Below are 13,371 nucleotides of genomic sequence, written 5' to 3'. Positions count from 1 at the left end.
ATATTTGACAGGGCAATATGCTTTGCTCAGTCTACTGATTCAAATGTTAATCTCATCCAGAAACACTGTCACAGACATACCTAGAATAATGTTTGGCCAGATGTCTGGGCACCCTATGGCCCAGTTAAGATGATACATAATAATTAGCCATCACACTTTCCAAAGGAAAAAAAAAATACTATTTGCTTTCAGGATGTCCACCTGCAACGAGCATGCCCACAGGTTTTTCCCACCTTCCAGAAGACACACCCCTGACATCTCAGACACAAGCCTGACACTCTTCCATCCCACAAGGATAATGACTGTGAAGTCAACCACCGAGCCACCAGGCAGGTCTCCTGTAGTGTCCCATAGCTGCAGGCACAATCATCCAGAAACATCTCAGAACATCGCAGTGAGCAGGTGTTATCCTTGTGTCCTCCTCCTACCCAATTAAAAGATAAGGGAAACAGAGACCAGAAATATTGAATTGACTTGTTAAAAGTTTCACAGCTGTTAAGAGGCAAAGTTAATACCAGGAAGGAAAATAAATTCCTGAGCACCCACTACGGATTGAGCAACAAGCCAGATACATATTATACTTTATGGTGGTAAAACCCTCACAGTAACCCTAAATGCTATTATTATCCCCATTTTACAGATGAAGAAACTGAGACTTAAGAGCTTGGGAATCTTGACCAAAGTAAGCAGGTTTGGAACTCATGTCTGTTTGATTCTAAACCCCTATGTTACAGTTCCTGGTATGAGACAAGTCACACAAGAACAGAAGAAAAAGTTAAAGACTGCCAAGGGCCATGAGCCAACCCAGCCCAAAAGACTAGGGTGAATGAGCCAAGAAATTCTGATCCACTCTTTGGTATCTATAGGGATAAAATCCATTCTCCCCCTACTCAGTCCTGCAGTTTACCCCAAACCTGATCTCCTAGCAAACTTCCTGTTCCATCCCACACACAGGATTGTGTTCAAATATTCAGTGCTTCTTGGAACCACAGAAGGGCTGGACTTTTTTGATCACAACAGAGGGGAACTCAGTGTTAGCAAACTGAGAGCAGAAATCCCAACTGTCAGGGATACTTACACTTGGTGCCTATTCCCTTAAAAACCAAGCAGCCCCAACTCACCGGCTGTCTGACTAATTAGCAGAATGTTCTTTCAACAGACAGAACTCGGAAGCCTCCAACAAAAAAAAGTAAGATCAGTTCTTTGGAACTGCTTTTTTTTGCTCCCTTACAGAACAAAAGTCTGAACGGAACGCTTTGTGGCCAAGTTTCATCAGGGTCTTAAATACAGTTTCTTTAACGTGGAGAGATCAGTGGATGAAGAAACACAAAAAAGCTGGAAACTCCCCTTGGGAGTTCTGTTCATCTTTTCGGTCGGTGTCACTCCTGTGTTACCTCGCAAAGGAGGGACAAGAAACTAAAAATAGATGGGACTCATTGGGACCATACTGTTCAGGTTTACATTGAAATAAGACATTTGTTCCGTCCCTCACCTGTGTTTACCGAGTTTCCTAGAGATTCCTATTATGATCCCAGGGACTAGGTACCAAAGAAATTTTTTTTTTTTTAATTTTAATGAAAAACCACAGCTAGGATATATATGGAATCAAAACAAATCTAATGACCTTAGTGAAAGGTATATCGTCCCAGTATATGACAATTTCCTATTCCCTGTACACCCAGCCGTGTATATATTATCCACATCTGTCTACACTTTGCCCATAAATGCGACTGATGACTCTTTATGACCCCCAAGAAGAAATATTTTATTTTCTCACATTGTACCTCTGATTTGGCACACATGGAGAGGGCCTCTCTAGAGACTGGAGAAGGTGGAGTTGCACACTGCTAAGAGAGGCTGCTCTTTGTGTACATTCCTCTCTCTCCAGCTGATCTGTCTGGTCCCCGAGGGCAGGGCCCATGCCCTGTGCATCTTAGAGTCCCCACAGAGAGTCTAGTGTGTGGTAGGCATTCAATGGATAGGTTAGAAGTCACGGCCCAGGAGAGCAGGTCAGAAAGATAGCTAGAAGGGCGGCAGCAGAAAGAAAAGCCAAATGCGAAAGGACATCTAAAACCCGAGAACAGACTGCTCTGCTGTACCCGTGATAACGCGGACTTGGATCTGATTTTGCCACGGAGTTCCAGTGGTGCAGGAACAAAGCCCAAAGCGGTGTCAGGTGGCCGCAGTGGGGAGAGGAGGCTGCAGCCTGTTGGCAGCTAATGAACTGGCCAGAGCGTAAGGGGAGAGAGTTCAAAGAAAGCAGCGAGTAGTGCCTGCTGCTCTCCGCCAGCGTCTGATACGCCTTGGAGACAATCGCTAAAGTTTCACCAATTACCCCAAGTTCTCAGCCCCCTGATTGTGGGTGGCACTGATCAATGACACGGTCTCTAAGTCCTGGCAGGCTCTGAGACGGCAGAACAGACACCTGCCTTTGCACAGGGATTTCCATATTTAAGGTGGTTGCCTCAGCTGCTATTTTGGAAACAGTCACAACTAAGCTAGGAGTGCTTCTCTGTAGTGTTGTTCCTTTGTAGTTACCGTTCTTCGTTGTAAAAGACACTTGTTTTTTGTTTTTTTTTTCTCTGTTTCAAGAGGTGACCCGTCTAAATATTATTCCATGTTGTGGTAATGATTATAAAGCAGGGTTATTTCATTTATATTTAAGCAAGAGGTCAGACTCACTGATCTTCCTTTGGAAGACTACCATGCTTGTTGCAAAAACCATGAATTTTATAGGATGGTTAGTGCAAGGATGGCTCTAGAATTTCTATACAGGAAGGGCTCGGGGTGATGACATGCGTGGAGAGAGAGGAGGAGGCTGGAGTCGCATTTGCCCAGCACCTTTCATAATACTGAGCAGACCTCAGTTGTCCATGTCAAAGAGCGAGTGGGGCCTAAAGCCTCCTGACCATAGTCCCCATCCTCCTCGCTCCGAGCCTTCGCTCCTTAGCTTAAGCCTGCATTTCGTCATGATCCACAATCCTTTTCCACTCCTCCCAAGGAAAGTCTTGTTCGCTTTTAGCATTTTCCTATCGTATCCACTTTGCTGATTTTCAATATGTTTACTTCAGCCTACAACTTAAATAGCCATGTGAGTTATCTCTGAAGCCTCTCATTTAAAGCCACCCTCTCTTTTCCATCCCTCCCTGTCCCCCCCACCGCTGCCCTGAGTCACAGCCTAAAATCAGGCCCCCTCATCTCTCTCCTGGGCCCTTCTGAAACCCTCCAGTCTTCCTCATCCTATTGCCCAGAGGGGCTCTTCTAATAGATACACTGGGGCAAGCCACTCTCCTTCGTTAACAGTTCCCAGCAGTATCTAATCTGACTTCCTTAGCATGCCATCCCTAGGCTTTCATGATGTGACCCCTGCCTACCATTCTTAGAAAAATGAAAATAGTTCCTTCTATTGTTGGGGAGGTTAACAATGTAATGGAGGCCTTTGCAAAGGGCCTCCGTGATTAGGGCTTGGTGGCCACGCCTCAGCATTTTGCAGCTGCCCAGATGACTTTCAGGGAGCTATCTCCGCCCAAGAAATCATGGCCATCATTTGATTCCATCCCAAAACGAACCCCGTTAGGCTCTTCCCGAAGGTTGTCCTACAAGGGAGTATGGCTTCAAATCAGGGCAGGTCACGCAGGGCCTTCCTTTCCCAGGTAAATGCCTTTACCTTGGCAGCAGGCAGTTTTATGAGTACTGTCCAGGATTCAGAAAGCCTTGAAGAACTAAAATTGAAACAACCAATCCAATTACTTGCATATTCAGAAGCCCTTGACTCAAGGTCAAGCTTATTCAACAATAAGAGAAAGAACTCCAGGTGGACCTGATTGAGCCCAGAACAGTAGAGGTGTTGGTTTGCTCTAAAAGATTTCTTGTGTGCTTTGCTTTATACTTGGCAACTGAGGCCTATGGGGGCTACTTTCTCTTTGGGCCACAAGGTCCGTATTGATTTCTCCTTAAAGATGAGTGGAGGTGATGGCAGGCACTCGAACACTGAGGAAGAGGCCCACGTCGGCCCCAGAATCAGCTAAGCTGGAAGGGGCCAGCCCTTGGCCAAATGCCCAAGGGGATGAGGTTTGTCTCCTGTGCTGCAGCCTCCTTTTATGGGGTTCTCCGTGACACCTCCTCAGAGTGACATGGGGACAGGGTCCACATTGTGAAGTCACCAGACCTGGCTTCAAATCCCTTTAGATATACAGCCTGGTGCAGAGGTGATCAAAGTACACAAGGCCTGCAGGCCAAATCCAACCCACTGCCTGATTTTGTAAATACAGGCTTTTTTTAGAACCTGCAGCTGCCCTAATTCATTGATGAATTGTCTATGGTGCTTTTGCATTACAATAGCAGAGGTGAGTACCTACAACAGAGACCAAATGGCTTTCAGAGATGAAAACCTTTGTCATCTGACTTTACAGAGTTTGTGGACCCCTGGCCTAGAGCAAGTGACTCAACTTCAAATTTGTTATGCCAATGAATGCCAAAAATAACACTAGTCCAAAAGTTTTTATGGTAATGGTAACAAGCGTTAAAAACAAATGAAAAAGTACTTTTAGAAAACTCTGGGTTTAACAAGGACGTGTTTCTTTACTGCAGGCCCTCTCAGAGCCTTTAAGAAGCCAGTAAGGAAATCCAGCTGCATTTCCCTGGAACCCTGTTGTCATGGAGTGTACCCGATTCTGGGATGCATGTACCTGAGGGCATAGGAAGACTTCTCAAGGGATACAGGTAATTTAAAAGGAGTCAATTTCCAGATCTTAATTCCGTATGTTTCCTTTCATAGAACTGATCCACCTGAGAATAAGACTGCCTTCCCAATGCTGTGGGCTGTTCCCCTTGGTAAAAGAGAGGCTGGCCTCTCACTCACCCCAAATCTTACCATGAGGACCTACACTGGGATGCAAGTATTCTGGGTTGCCTGCTCCTTGAATGTTAAATCATGAAACACTTAGGATCCCATTTTACCCAGAGTTTTGTTAAGCCTGAAGCTGTGCATGAATGCAGTATTTCGGACATGCTGAGCTGCTCGGAATTCAGAGTAACTGAAATGATACCGATTTGTAACGTATGTTCTTTAGTCTATAACTGGAATGTTTTTCTGAGACCACCAAATGTTTTGAGATATATCAAAGAAAACTCATGGGAAAAATTTTACATTTTTTTCTTTCAGATTTGATTCTCTCTCTTTTTTCTTTTTTTTTAGAGAACACGTGTGCGCAAGTGGGGCAGAGGGGGATACAGAGAGAGAGAGAGAGAGAGAAAGAGAGAGAGAGAGAGAGAGAGAGAGAGAGAGAGAGAGTCTTAAGTAGGCTCCACTCTCAGCATGGAGCCCGATGCAGGGTTCGATTCCATGATCCTGGAATCATGACCTGAGCTGAAATCAAGAGTCGGACGCTTAACCGATTGAGCCACCCAGACGCCCGTAGATTTGATTCTCTTTATTCAATAAGCAGTTAAAATTTGTTTTAGCAAGTCATATTATAAAATATTTATGTCCATTGTGATTGATCCTCACCTGAATCCAAGTGTTTTATATTTTCTACCGTTAATTTAAAAAAGCCTCTATATTGACGATGGAAAATCTTGATGTTTCAGAATTCTCTTAGGAAGTAGGAGAGCAAAAAAGTTTAGAGACCTGTCTCTGGCAGGACTAGCTTTCTGGCATTCTCTGAAAAACAGTCAATTAGGGCGACTTGGATGAAGAGCCATTAAGAGGCCCAGCATGAGGCTTCCACTCCAGAACCATCAGTTCTGTCTTCTGTCAGTTCTCTCCTCCGTCTGTTCTCTCCTCCAGGGCTCCTTCTGAAGCCACGTGGATAACTGCTCTCTCCCTTCTCCAGAAGCCCAAACTTGCTCTCAGGACAGGGTCAGATGGCTTAGTTCATACTGAGGGATGGCTGATAATTCAGGGTTCATGCTCACACATGACTCAGCATTTGCTTCGGAACACTGGAGAAAATACAAGTCAGCGGGAAAGGAATGGCAGTGCTGGGGAGCTCTCCTGCTCTCTGGCATCAGGCCACTGAAAGTGACTGACTATTCGTGCGAGTTTCCTTTGCAGGTGACTTTTTACTGGGACCAGTGCTTCTTGAGCCCCAACCAAAGAGTGCTTCGGAGTAGAGTCTCAGGATGTGGTCCAGGAGGCTGAGGCTGCAGGGTGGAACCTGGTCGCAGGAACACATTCCTTCTGGAAAGATCACATGAGGGAGGGGTTCGGGGAGGGCTTTAACCGGGAACACTTCTGCGCCTTCTCCTGGCACCGCCCACACTGGGCCAGCTTGTGGTATTTGGGGCTGTGTTGCTTTCTTGAAAGTTAGAGAACGATCTGAAAGGGCCAATTTTGTTTCTTCAGCCTCACAGATGAATTCAGCAAAATATTTAGCAGAGTGCAAGAAATTCTGACCTCCCTCCCACCCTTTTAGGAAAGCCCAACAAGCAAATCAAACACAAAGGGATGACATTTTCACTATTCACCTCCTGAACATCATTGCTGGCCTTGTGCACCTTTGTTCAGTTTGTGGTAGGGGCTGCTGCTTCCAAAGGGAAGCCCCCGCCCACAGGACTGCTTTCAAGTAATACTCCAAATCACCATCCCAAGAGGCGCCAGGAGGATTTATTTTCCAGAAGGCTTGATTCCTGAATGAGAGGACTTTGTAAGCCATCATAACTACTCCTTTAGGCTTTGCTCCCTCACCCTTCCTTAATGCATCAGTTAAGACTAAGTTGAAAAAATAAAGGCAAAATCCCATTCAAATTGGCTCAAATAGTAAATGTATTCATTCATGTATCTGAGATCCAGTGGCAATTGATGTTTCAGGTCAGTTTTGATACAGTCATTCAGACAAGGCTACTAAAGTCCTCACCTCCGTTTTGCCACAATATGGGGGCCATCCTCAGGCTCCACATGACAGGCCTATAGCCCACCTGGCCCCACACCTTCCACCCCATGGCTACAACACCTATACATTTCACATATTCAATTCACACTCTACTGCCTGGGGTAAAAAAAAGTCTTATTAAACAGGAAAGGAAAAGATTTCTTTCATAGAAAGCTTAGCAAACATCTTATTTCTTATTGTCTCAGACTGGGTTATGCGCCCCAGAACCAATCACTGGATTAAGTCAGCCAGGACCAACCCCTATTGTGGGGAAAGAGTAAACTCCACCCAAACCATAGGTAGACCCAATTCCTTCCCCACCTTGAGACCACCTCCTTGTTAAATACAACAAGGCTGATCAGGAGTGTTATTCTGACTAAACATCTGAGCTCTTGACCTTTGCCTTGCCATGACCTTCAAGGTGGAACCCCTCCTTTGGCCCTCCTGACAGACACTTTGGCTTCTAAATTTCTGTCTCTTCTGGATGCAGTGTGGGTTACTGATCCCAGACCAGTGCCTCAACTGCCTACCCCACTGGAATGGAACTTAGTTTTGATGGGAACATCTGTCTAAGTCTCTCCTTTTCTCCTAAAGAGCTTTCCCCTTAAACATGGTGTCAGAGCCAGCCATTTTAGTACGGTGAAAGAGAATAGTCAGGTGAGTGATGGGTCCCCAGCCTCAGTTACTTTGATAAGTTGGCCTAAACGTAACCATCCCAGTCTGTTCCAACCATCCTTCCTTTGGTCCCTTCCGGTTAGCTGCCTTGCTTGTAGCTCTAACCCTTGACCAAGGGCAACACTAATGATAAACATGATCTCTGCATTTCCACTAAGGGCTTCTCCGTAAAGTCAGCTGTTTGCATTTCTCTCTAGGCAACCCATTCAGATACTAGCCGCAACCAAGTTAGGACAGGAACGAGCCCCTGAAACTCGTTGGCAAAGATCTGCCTTCCTATTCAAGCTCTCCTGGGGTCTCATGTGGACATTCTTCCTTTCAGGCATCTGGACTCATGAACCTTTGCTGGCCCCTCGGGGCCCCCTGCCCATGCCAGTGTGGTGCACCCTAGCTTTCTGCACACCACTGCACCCAGACTTCACACCTCAGCCACATCAGAGCTCAGCCCCACACACCCACAGCTAAGTCTTCCTTTGACCTTGGTAATGACCCAGCCAATCCTGGGAACAGCTCACTGCACCTGTGCTGCTTCTGTGAGCTGCAAGACGGCTCTGTCATCCAACACGCAGGTGCCCTGTGTACCTACCTGGAAATCTGCCTATCCTCCCCGGCCCTGATCTCTGGAAAACATCAGTTAGCATATATGAGTTCTTTCCTGGATGACCCTGTGTCCATCCCTTGACTTTGGAAACAAATGCAGCCTCCCCAGGCACAGTGGCACCCCAGGATTCTGACAGCAGAAATTCCCTAAACCCACCTCCTATCTATTCTAATCCTACCTTGCTCCTCTCAGGTGAACTCCGATCCTGCTTTCCTTCCTAGCTTCTTCCCTTGTTTTTCCTCCTAAAAGCCATGTTTAACTGCTTTTTCACACTCTACTTTCTTCTCCCATGTTTCCACCCTAAGCTTGCTAGGTAACCTGGTAAAGAAAAGTATTTCACCCCTCTCATTTAACATTTGATGCACAGGTAGTCCTCTTTCCTCTCATCATTAACATATTTCAAAAATTCAGCTTTGTCTTCCTCACTGCAACTCATTGCTCTGGGTGCGTCCCAGAAGTTCACAGAGTAGAAGACCGGCTCACCATCTGTTCCCCTCCGTCCTTCTACGTAGCACAAAGGATCGTCTAGACTTTAGAGGGGCCTAAAACTGAATTTTCCTTCCTTTGCATTGAGTCCTTGGGTATCTTTTTTACACACCTGTGTTACTATAGGTGAACATCAATTCTGGGTTTTTCCAAAGGGGATATTTGGATCAAAACAAATGGGTGGACACGACACTTTCTGAAGCTCCAGTCATGCAAGCACGCTCTTGCAATAAAACTCTAGGCTGGGGAGGAGATTCTTAGCATATGCCCTTCTGGACGGACGTAGGCTAGCAGGAAGAGAATGGTGGTAACATATTGTAAAGGACTGAGGAGGTGGGGCAGAAGGGTGGAGAGAGTGGCAGGAGGGAGAAGGCATGTGGGGGATGTTGCCTACCCACCAGAGGTCACCTGTGGGCCTGACAGTTGCCACCTGATGCCTGTGACCATGGCCAGGATTAGAGGCAGCTGACTGGAACACTGATAAAATTCCTGAATCTTCTCCACCTGGTGCCCTTTGGGGGGACTAGAAACATCCTTGAACCGAAGAGAACAACTGTTTGACCTTCCTCTTTACCACCTCCCTTCTCTAATAATGGCCAGGATGTAAGAATCAAGGCAGAAAGTTATGTTGGCCTTGAGAAGAGTCAAAAAAAAAAAAAAAAAAAAAAAAATTCTGCCAGCCCAAAGCAACATTCAATTCTCTCCCAACCTGTTAGGCAACCTTTCCACAAATCTCCACATTACAGGTAGGGGAGGTGAGGGCTCAGTAATTAGCAGTCAGAACAGGGAACAAAACTTCTCATTAGCTCCTCCTGGTCTCCCAGGCCCGAGCAAAATCTCTCTCCTCACTGACGCTATTTCTCCTTTCCTCTCCTGAGCCCTAGCAGACACAACAAACAAATCAAAACCTGAACAAATGAGGAAGCCAAAGCTTACTTGAACATTCAAAGATCAATGTAATTATAAGCATCTTTGTACTTTTGACTACTCCATTATTAATGTGAAATTAAACCCTGCTCTGAGCTCTCACAATCTGGGAAGTGTTCTGTAATCGTTATTTACTGATACGGCCCTGATATTGAATACTAGGGAACAGATATAATAAATAAAGCATGTTGCAAGTCTTAGGTATGATTACTTTCACATCAGACCAGCATGGGTTTGAATGGGGCTTTGCAACTTGTTGAGTCACTTAAATTCTGAGTTTCAGCTTTTGCATCAATAAAACAAGGATAATTATACCTACCACCCAGGGTTATTGCAAAGGTTTCAAAAAGGCCTAACAGAGCTTTTGGAAAATATAGCATGTCCTCAATAAATATTATTATGCTACATTAATTAAAAGTTGCAACACAGTGTAATCAAAAAATCCAGATAAACAGAATGGCTCTTTTAAAAGTTTTTTCTTCCTTTTTGCAGTCAGCAGTGTTCGTGGAGCCCCTACGCTGTCCCCGACACCATCCTAGAAGCAGGAAATACAGCGAGGAACAAGACAGGTATGGCCCCAGCTCTTCTTGGTGGTTACCTGTGAATGGCAGGGAGACAACAATAGAAAAAGAAATAATAAAGAAGATAATTTCAATAGTCAAGTGCTGGGAAGAGAAGTAAGCAAGGTGATTTGATAGACAGTAACTGGTGGATTTTTAGGGAAGGCCTCTCTAAAAAGATGGAAACTGAAGTGACACCTGACAGAAGGAGGAATCGCAGGAACACATGAGGAGAAAGGTAGAGGAAATCCAAGTATACCAAGGCCCTGTTAGGAGGACAGAATGAAGACTGCTGTTCCCGGAGTGTCATGAGGAAGAAGGAGAGAGGTGTGAGATGAGGTGGGGCGCGGGGGGGGGGGTGGCAATGCAAGGGTTCTGGGTTCCTACCTCAACTCTGCCACCAGTTTCACTTTGGATAAATCTCGTGAGTGCTTCTAGCCTCAGTTTGGCTGTCTATAACATGGGGGAAGGGACTGACCTTGATGTTGACATGAGTCAACTCTATGATTTGAACAGAATATAGATCGAACGCCATATTACTCTTCCTATGATGACAACATTGGAGTCAAATAGAATTCTTACAGATTGCCTGGTTTGATTGTAAGTGTATTGATCTTCAGGAAAGAGTTACCTATAAAACATACCAGGTCCCACGAAATAGAACACTTACCTAGGATCATCCTTTGAATTAGTTGTGGCCAAAAGATTAGCTGACCACAGACTGGTCGTGATGCGTGCATGAGCAGGGGAGGGGCAGAGAGAGAGGGGGACAGAGGATTTCAAGTGGGCTCTGCTGACAGCAGAGAGCCTGATGTGAGGCTGGAGGCTACAAACTGAGAGATCATGAGCTGAAGTCAGACGCTCAACCGACTGAGCCACCCAGGAACCTAGTTTAAAATTTTCATTTTAATTTTTCTGTCCTGTGTCTTCTTGACCTTTTTCTCAAACAACTGAGGAGCATGTATCAAGTCACATAACGGGGTTTAGGAAAACTCTCTATTCTTTTTTATTACAAAAAAATTTTTTTTAATGTTTTATTTTATATTTGAGAGAGAGAGAGACAGAGACAGAGACAGCGACACAGTGCAAGCAGGGGAGGGGTAGAGAGATGGAGACAGAATCCGAAGCAGGCCCCAGGCTCTGAGCCACCAGCACAGAGCCTGACACAGGGCTGAACCCATGAGAAGTGAGATCATGACCTGAGCCGAAGTCAGATGCTTAACCAACTGAGCCACCCAGGCGCCCCAAAAACGTACTCTTCTGTTCAATAGCATTAACTCACATGGAAAACCATCCTGAATAGTCAAAATGCTCTTTGTAAATCTTCATCCTCTGGAATATTAAAACAACTCTGACTGTATTCTAGTTCCAGTCTCTTCTCTAGGTGTTTAATATGCAGTTGGTCCGCCACCAGGGTTAAAGTACATTTAAGAAATGACAAACCATCCACCATCATCACCAGAGACATAGCTGATTTGGGGTCCGAAGAAACTTACAACTAAATGAAATTCCAAGCCATCCAGATCAAGAAGTTTAGCGCTCATCATGAGGTCATCCTAGTACAACAGATTTACACTAAAACTATTCTGGTCCAATGAGTAACTCTCCTGCTCTTTTGAAAATTTATTTATTTATTTTGAGAGAGAGGCAGAGGGGCACAGCAGGGAGAGGGGCAGAGAGGGAGAGAGAGAATTCCAAGCAAGCTCTATACTCATAGTGCTCAATCTCATGAACCGTGAGATCATGACCTGAGCTAAAATCAAGAGTTGGATGCTTAACCAACTGAGCCATCCATGCACCCCCTATTATCCTGCTTTTAAGGGCATCTGTTTTTCAAGCCCTTGTAACTTCTTTGGCGAACTATTCCAGAACTTAAAAAACAACAACAAAAACTCCCCAAATTCTTCGTTATTCCTCATCTGAAGCTCTTATATCGCTTTTTGAACTATTCCCAATTCTGCCTAAGTGGTACAGAGTAAGCAGGTGGTCTCTCTCCACACAGTAATATTTTAAAACAAATAACAGTACAATAACATAGTGCTTACTAATCTAGATTCTTTACATATTACTCATTTAATCTTCACTGCAATCCCATGAGGGAGCTACTATTGTAAACCCCCTTTTCCAAATAGGAAAACTGAGATACAAAAGCCACCTGAGGCAGAGCTGGGATTCAAACCCAGGCCACCCGACTCCAAGGTTCACACTTTCAGCCACATCACCATTTTGTCTCTCATAATTAAAATATCTAGTCAGGTTGCTATGCACAGATCTACCTGTTTCTTGGTTTAAGTGGTTCCCAAGAGAACCAGAAACATTTTTTCCCTCTCGCTATTTAATAAATAAATGTATTACATTGTCTTCATCCTCAAAATGAAAGCCCAAGGTCTGTGCTTTGTCTACAAACTTTCAGAAATGGTCTTTGATTTATTCATGCTTTGTCATTAAGGGAGAAAAAGACTTGCTGAGCCAAACTCAACTGGTGTTTCCTACTCACCATCTAATTGTTTCAGAAAGCGTGGTCTCGTCCTGGAGTTACAGCAGGAATTCTGACCATCCACTATGACAGCCAGAGGCCACAAGATAAACTGCGCAGTTAAGGCTGGCAAAGTAGATTGGAGAGCCTAGGAGATGTATTGTTTAGGTTCATATGGAAGCTTTAGGAGTACTCTGGCTTTTTTCCATCATTATAAGAACTGTTCTAGGCAGAGAGGTGGTAGCTCAAGATGTCTGTCTATCTATCCATCTATCCATCCTACACTACACTATTCTACTCTGTACACACACACATGTGCACACACACACATGCATAAATGCACGCACACTCACGTGTGCATTTTCTTTTCATTTTCTTTATTGGAACCAATGTGATAATTTCCTGCTCACCCTCTTGAGCCTTCATCATAGATGGAAAAGAAAAGCCCACTCCCCTAATTATCTACTTCCCCAGCAAATTTCTAAGCTATATATAGAGAGAATGCACATAATTTAAATATATAAAATATTATACTCTATATCTATCATTTATCTATTTATCTATCTGTCATCTATCTATCTTCTATCTGTAATAGACATGTATTTCAGACCATAAATTTAGTGCTCTAAAATATATAACTTCATTTAGTCTCCTAATAACCAATGTTAGTATGCCTTAAATGGAAACAATCTCAATCAAGAAGGGTTTTTTCCTTCCATCTGCCTAAGTTGCTGGGGAAGAACTGAGTGCTTGTCTGAGTGAGAGTAGGCATCT

At 44.5% G+C, this 13,371-nt stretch overlaps 1 long non-coding RNA gene across 1 annotated transcript; it reads left to right on the top strand.

Annotated features, from left to right (window-relative positions):
• Positions 1-4,227: 4,227 nt before the first annotated feature.
• LOC121033831 (uncharacterized) lies at positions 4,228-12,706 on the top strand. The gene is made up of 4 exons (XR_005792140.1): positions 4,228-4,346; positions 4,591-4,722; positions 10,054-10,130; positions 12,635-12,706. It is a non-coding gene; the product is annotated as an uncharacterized LOC121033831 (long non-coding RNA).
• The last annotated feature ends 665 nt before the right edge of the window (positions 12,707-13,371 follow it).

The sequence above is a fragment of the Herpailurus yagouaroundi genome, unplaced genomic scaffold (genome assembly GCF_014898765.1).
Source record: "Herpailurus yagouaroundi ecotype Mexico unplaced genomic scaffold, PumYag 159, whole genome shotgun sequence".
Taxonomy (NCBI): domain Eukaryota; kingdom Metazoa; phylum Chordata; class Mammalia; order Carnivora; family Felidae; genus Herpailurus; species Herpailurus yagouaroundi.
The sequence above is the reverse complement of the archived record's forward strand: the minus strand, read 5'-3'. Positions and strand labels throughout refer to the sequence as shown.